This window comes from Elaeis guineensis, chromosome 4 (assembly GCF_000442705.2).
Source record: "Elaeis guineensis isolate ETL-2024a chromosome 4, EG11, whole genome shotgun sequence".
NCBI classification, from domain to species: Eukaryota; Viridiplantae; Streptophyta; class Magnoliopsida; order Arecales; family Arecaceae; genus Elaeis; species Elaeis guineensis.
Genome location: NC_025996.2, coordinates 122,458,009 through 122,465,862, shown reverse-complemented (window position 1 = coordinate 122,465,862; position 7,854 = coordinate 122,458,009).

Sequence of the window (7,854 nt, the reverse complement as noted above, 5' to 3'; positions counted from 1 at the left end):
GTTAGCCCTCTATAGGTCCTTTAGGGTCTCCCACTGCTTCTCGTATGACTTGGACTCTGATAGGATCTTGTAAGTTAGCCTTGCCTCAAAGTCGTCGAGGTTTGCTCTCCAAATTATAGATCGAAGGTCTTATAAGTTAGTCCTCCGAAGGTCCCTTAAGGTCTCCCTCTGCTTCTCACACAACTCGGACTCTGATGGGGTCTTGTGAGTTAGCTCAGCCTCTAAGTCGTTGAGATTTGCTCATCAAATTGTGGATCGAGGATCTTATAAATTAGCCCTCTAGAGGTCCTTTAGGGTCTCCCTCTGCTTCTCACATGACTCGAGCTCTGATGGGATCTTATGAGTTAGCCGCATCTCTAAGTCACCGAGGATTGGTCGTTGATCATCGAGGGTCCTTATGGTTAGCCCTCATTTGTTAGACATAGTTTCGATCAGAGAAATTCTTCACAATGAAAAAAGTTTAGATCATTTATGATGCTTGAACAAGCAGGGATTAGTGAATCTAAGCATTTGTGTTGATATACAATGACATAAAATTACCATCACTGTTGATATACATGCAGGTTGGCAGAGTTTCAAGGTTTAGAGAGTGGAGTCCCGTCAAGTTGCTTGAGCTGATAGATCTCCGAACGTACTTCCTCATCCACCTAATAAGGATCTTTCCAGTTGGATGATAACTTTTTCTGCTCAGTGGGCTATGAGACTTCAACTCGCCACAATACTAGGTCACTAATTCAGAATTTCTTGGTTTTAACCTGAGCGTTGCAGTATTTGGCTACCCTTTGACGCTAGGCAGCCATTCTGACAACGGCACGCTCTCTACTTTCTTCGATCAAGTCGAGGTTGGTTCGAAGCCATACAGAGTTGGTATCTTCATTATATTCTTCGACTCTAAGAGATGGGAGTCTGAATTTCACAAGGATGACCGCTTCGATCTCGAATGCAAGGTTGAAAGGAGTCTCGCCTGTCGAAAGCCTCTGAGTGGTTCGATAGACCCACAACATATGATGAAGCTTATCCACCCAGGACCCCCCAGTTCGGTCTATTCTAGCCTTCAAATCTTGTAGAAGAGTTCTGTTGGTCATCTTTACCTCTGCATTTACCTACGGATGGCCAATTAAGGTAAATCGGTGCTCTATTCTATATTCTCTATAGAATTCATGAAGTCGGGCACCACTAAACTGCTTGCCATTATCTGTAATCAGGACTCGAGGAAGATCATAATGGCAGATGATTGATTTTCAAATGAAATCCTTCACTTTCACCTTATATATGCGAGCCAGGGGTTCAATTTTGATCCATTTTATGAAATAGTCGATGGCCACCAATAGAAACTTATGCTGACTGGATGCGAGAGGAAAAGGACCAAGGATATCCATCCCCCACTAAGAGAATGGCCACAGGGCACCGATGGGAGATAGAAGTACTGTCGATTGATACTAAATAGTGGAGATCCTCTGGCACCGACCGTATTTTCTGATGAAGGCACCTGCATCTTGCTGCATAGTAGGCCAGTAGTAGCTTTGCCAGAGAATTTTGTAAGAGAGGGACCTATCCCCAAGTGACTTCTGCAGATTCCTTGATGGATCTTTCGTAGCGCATAATCTATCTCAGATGGATGTAGATATTTCAAGAGAGGTAGGGAGAACGATCACTTGTATAGCTTGTTATCGTGCAAGACATAGCGGGCAGCCTATTTTCTTATCTTTCAACCTTCTTTGTGGTTAGTGGGTAGCTCGCCAAACCTAAGGTACTTGAGCAGGGAATCGATCCAGTAGGATTCTTCATCAACTTGCTGGACAACAAGAGGCTCTTCAAGGGCCGAGGTTTTGAGCACCTCGAAGTAGGTCCCATTTTTCAAATTATTGAGCAATAAGATTGCTAGCTTTGATAGTGCATCTGCCCTGGCATTGTCTGCTGTGGTGACTTGTTGAATATCAAAGCTCAAAAAGGCTAAGGTTAAATCTTTTATCTTCTGAAGATACTTTTTCATATTCTCCTCTCATGCCTCGTATCCACCCTTTATGTGCTCCACCACTAGCTGAGAGTCGCTGAAGATCTTCAAGTGCTGGGCTCTAGCTTCTCTCGCCATCTTGAGATCGGTAAGCAGAGCTTCATATTCTATCCTATTATTGGTGGTCAGAAATTCAAAGCATAGTGCGTATCTTGCAATATCGCCTTTAGGATCGGTCAAGATTAGTCCGGCCCCAACTCCAGAAGCATTCGATGAGCCTCAACGTGCAGCATCCATAACTTTTCAGGATCATATCCTACATCTGTCTCCTTATCCCTTGAGCTTTCACCAGCTTCTGAGCACTCGACAGCCCTTGAGCCTTCTCCATATTATGGGCTCTATCCGATCGGGATGGTACATTCAAGAAAAATATCTGCCAACACCTAGGCCTTGATAGAAGGCCTTGGATGGTACTATATGTCTGGCTCGATAAGTTCCAGCACTCACTTTACAATCCACCCCGAGATGTCCGAATGGTGGAGAACGACCTTGATCGGTTGGTCAGTGAGTAGCACAATAGTATGGGCCTGAAAATAAGACCGTAGCTTCCTCATTATGACAACTAGTGCAAAAATCAATTTCTTAAGCTTAGAGTATTTGGTCTTCATATCGTGAAGGACTTTGCTGGTGTAGTATACAGGCCTTTGAATTTACCTTTTTTCTCGAACGAGAACTGTGCTGATCGCTACTGGAGAGATAGCGAAGTACAGCAACAGTTCATCACCAAGTTGAGCCTTTGTGAGCAATGGTGGAGAACTGAGATATTGCTTTAACTCCTTAAATGCTTTTTGACATTCAATAGTCCATTGAAAGTCTTTTGGCTGCCTGAGGGTTTGAGAAAATGGGAGACATCTTTCGATCGATCTGGAGACAAAATGGTTGAGTGAGGCAATCCTGCCAGTGAGGTGCTATACCTCTCCAACTATGTTTGATGAAGTTATCTTAAGAATTACCCTGATCTTCTTGAGATTCACCTTGATGCCTCTTTGTAAGATCATGAATCTCAAAAACTTTTCGATGGTAACTCTGAAGGCACACGTCACTGGATTCAACCTCATCCAGAATCGATGGAGGGTGCTGAAGGTCTCCTGAAGGTCTGTAATGTGATCTGGGACTGCATAGCTCTTGACTAGCATGTCATCTACGTACGCCTCTATATTACGGTCGAGTTGATCTTTAAAAATCTTATCTACCAGCCGCTGATAGACCCTACATTTTTCAAGCCAAAGGACATCATTCTGTAATAATAAAATCTACGATCAGTAACAAACGTTATTTTCTCCTCATCTTCAGGTGCCATCCGGATCTGATTATAGTCGAAAAAGATATCCATGAAGCTAAGGAGCTCATGTCTAGAAGCAGCATCCACCATCTTGTCTATCTGAGGTAATGGATAGCTATCCTTCAGACAGACCTTGTTCAGATCGACAAAATCGATGCACATGTGTCATTTTCCATTCGCTTTTTTGATCAGGACAACATTCATCAGTCAATTCGGATACATTGCTTCTTGGATGAAGCTAGTTTTGAGCAGTTCGTCCACTTCCTCGGATATAGCCTTCTAACACTTGGGGCAAAGCTTCACTTTTTTTGTTTAATCGGACGGTGGGTTAGATCCACCTTCAGATGATGGGACATCACCTTAGGGTTAATACCGGGTATGTCTGTAGCCGACCAGGAAAAGAGATCTGCTTTTTTCTATAAAAGAATAGTTAGCTGACCCTTTATTATCTCACTAAGGTATGAGCGATCTTCACAGTTTGTTGGGGGTTCTCCTTCCTTAGTGGAATCTCCAGGAGGTCCTCGAACGGCTGGACTCATTCCTTGGATAGATCATCTCAGGCATCTAACCCAATAGAAAGTTCAGGTTGGGCCCTTGCCTGGGATGGCTGGCCTTCTGCTTGAAGTTTGATAGCAAAATATTATTGAGCCATGGCCTGGTTGCCTCTGATCTGTCCTACTCCATTCAGGATTGAAAACTTCACCATAAGTGGTAGCTCAACACCACGGCCTTTAGAGTCCATAAGCTTGGATGGTCAAGGATTGCATTATAAACTGAAGGAAGCTTGACCACCAAGAAGTCAACTTGGATCGTCATCCACTTTGGTGTAGTACCCACAGTAAGAGGGAGCTTAATCATCCCCTCCAGAATTACCGAACTTCTGGAGAAATCCTGAATTAGGGTGCTAAGTCTTGTTAGCCGGTCTGGGGTGAATCTCATTTGGATAAAAACAAAAAAATATAAAATATCGATCGAGCTTTCATTATCAATGAATACATGGTGCACATTAAAATTAGTAATATTTGTCATTGCAACCACCGTATCATTGTGCAGGGCAAGTACACCCTTAGTATCCTGCTCGATGAAGATAATGGCATCCTCGCCCTCATCATCAAGTCTTGGTCTCTTCACCTCCAGAGGCTTTACTGACCCAGATGATCCCCTAGTTATTATGTGGATTTCACCACGGATGGATTGGTCTCCAACTATCATTGATCCCCCTGCTTCCTGTCTCACCGGCTGCATTGGTGCTGGTTGCAGCTGAGGCAAAGGGAATGGCTGCTGAGATAGAGGAGGTGGCAGCTAAGCTCCTGAAGGAGGTTAACATGGAGGCGCTCTCTCTCAGATGAAGTGATTCAGTCTCCCCTACCTGATGAGCCTCTCAATCTCATCACGAAGCTACAGACAATCTTTAGTATGGTGATCGTGGTCACCATGATAGAGGCAATAGTCATTCAGATTGCGGTGGTGCTTTGGCTTTGTCTGCATCTAAGGAGGCTGGGGCAACTCAGTCCGGATTTCCATCAACACCTCTCCCTAGAAATAGTTAAGGGCGTGTAATTATTGTAACGCCCAGGGGGTGAGGGTCGTCGATCCCTTCTTTGAGGACTTCGAGATTGACGGTTTCGACCCCCATTCTTCCTCCTTTGGAATGAGAACTGAGAGCATTGGCAGTTTCTCCTCTCCCATCTTAGAAAGCACTCCTTATTCTGTCCTATCGTAACAGAACTGGCAGGGGTCTCTTCTGCAAAGGCTTCCTCCGTGCGGGCATACTTCTTCGCATGGGTAAGCACATCTGAAAAATTTCAGAGATAAGTCTTAATCAATGACTTCTTTAAGTCATCCTTCAGCAGGCCACCCATCATTGCAGCCTTCGTGATCGACTGGTCCAATTCTTGGACCTCCAGATTCATCGTATTGAAACAGTTGATAAAAATACGGATCGACTCACCCTCCTTCTACTTGATGGTGTGGAGGTAGTCGAACCGCTTCTGCTACCGTCAGCTACTGACAAAGTGATCGATGAAAGATCGGCATAGATCCTCAAAGGAATGGATGGAAGTTGGCTTCAAACTAGAGTACCACTATCGAGCCGCTCCTTTGAGAGTCAGAGAGAACGTTTGACAGAGGATCACATCAGATGCTCTCTGGAGGAGCATGGCCACCTTGAAGGTTTCCAAGTGATCGATGGGATCGACGGTCCCATCGTAGACCTCTAGTTGGGGCAGCTTGAAGTGTCGAGGGAGTGGCTCCTGCACTATCCTTAGGATGAAGGGCGGCTCACTATTATACCCCTCATAGGGTTGCACCGAGGAGTGATTGTTGTTGAATACATTTGCTATTCTTTTTTCTATCTGTTTGCTGAGAGCCTGGAACCACCTTTTGATATCGAGATCTTAGATGGTGCATGCCTCAGAATACTGCAAAGAATGACGATCGGGGGTTGAATCATGCCTCGATCGTGGATTGGGAGATCTCCGTCTGGTCGGCTGACAGCTCTGATGAATGTGTCTCCTCTCCGGGCTCTAAGGAGGTACATGTGGCTCTGGCTGTTGTGGCGGTTGAGGAGCTGAGTGTGGAACTGGATTTGATCGGGGTACCACTATGGGAGCCATCAATGGTGCTGTCGAGAGGGCCACTGGTTGCACCACTGAAGGAGGTGCAGGAGCAGCCTGAACAGGCTGCAGCACCGTTGGGTGAGGCGCCAGAACAGTCTGGACCGCCTGAACGGTAGCCATCAAGTTTTGAACCTATGGGAAGAGCAGACTGAATTGATCCATCGTGACCAGCACTGGTTGGGCTGGCAGGGGAGTTTCGATCAATGATTGCTGCACCCTGCTGTTGGCTTGGCTCTCCGCCAGACGAGAGGCGGCGACGTTGGAGAGTCGAGAGGATGTTTGCTTTGGAGACATAGTAAAGATTATGCCCTTCCTCTATCTGTTGCTGTTTGATTTGGTTGAGGTCGGAGAGAAGGTGACTGAGTCTCGCTCAAGGATGATGGAGCTAGAGTGACCAGCAAAACAAGTTCAAACCGGAGATTTTCGCTTCAGCGAGGACTCTTCGACGCTCAAGTTAGATTCAGAAAATAATAGGAATACCAACGAGTTCTCTGATAGGGATTGATTGACTTATCTTGATCCTCAGGCCTTTAGTTGCTTATATAGAAGGCTGTCGAATAGCTGGTCGAACAGTTGTGAGATTGTGCGATCTCGAGATTGTAGGGCCGTTAAACATGTCATTGCGAGTGAGATAATTCAGCCCTTAATCATTTTTGCGAGATTAGGAAAGTCGGTTACGCCAGCATCCATCCACTTGGGGTGGACAGCTATTGCGCACATCATGAAGTGAATTGGCTGTGATGACAGAGACAACCCACGTACTAAAGCATTGGTCCACCGAGGCAATGAAGTGCATCGGACAGACCACATAGTGGACCATAAGTAGTTTTGCAGCTCCATATGTCTTAATCGGCGGTTCTGATGATAGCTTGAAGATCTGAGCTATTCTCTGCTTGAAATGCTGATACGAGGTACTCACGTTAACCACCGTAATAGTTATTTTTTTTAAAATTGCAACTTAGCAAAACTTTAGTGGATATAGACCCTTTCTTTTATAGATTGAGATGTACCACATGCTATTCATGTGGCTTACCCTTTCTTTCTTCTCTGGGCATGATAATGTCCTCACTCAACATCAAAGCCATCGAATGAAACGTACTGGTGGGTCAGATCTAGAGGCATTGAGACGTGAGAGAGATGTAAAGCGTCCGCGTCGTTAAAATGACATGCTTCTAATTAGAGTGACAAACGTGGAGTTTTAGCATGAGAAATTTAAATAAAAGGCATACGAAGGGTATTTTGGAAAATGAAAACATGAAACTAAACCAACTAGAGAGTATCATGGACCCAAACACTGGAGCCTGCTGTCAAAAGTAGAATAGTTATTATATTTTATATCTTATTTTTATTAAAGATATAAGATTATATAAAGATGTATGCCTGAGTTTAGGTCAAACCAGCTCGAGTTGCACTGATACATAAGGGTGAAAGTAGATAGGATAATAGTTATCCAGATTCACTTTTATATTTAAATCTATCTAAAAATGAATGAAAAAATTTGAATATTTGATTATTATTCATATTAATATTTATATTCATCAAAAAAATAAATATAAATATAAATATATAACTATTTAATCTGAATTTGAATATTCAATTCTATACCCGTACCTGAACAATAATAAAATTTAGATATCCAACTTCTATCTATATCGATATTTATATTTTCAATACTTGATTTATATCGATATTTATATTTTTAATACTTGATTTATATCTATATTCGTTCAAAATAAATATGAATATAAATTTTTATATCTAATTAATATTTATATTTATATATAATATTCAGTAAATAAAAATAATATAAATATGTTATACCTGACATATAGTTTGAGTCTACTGGTACATGCAAAGTTAGACCAGGTTCATATTAAACCGGACCGGTGCTCGGTTCAACTGCACCTCTGCACCCAAGACTTTGACCATCTGGTACGTTG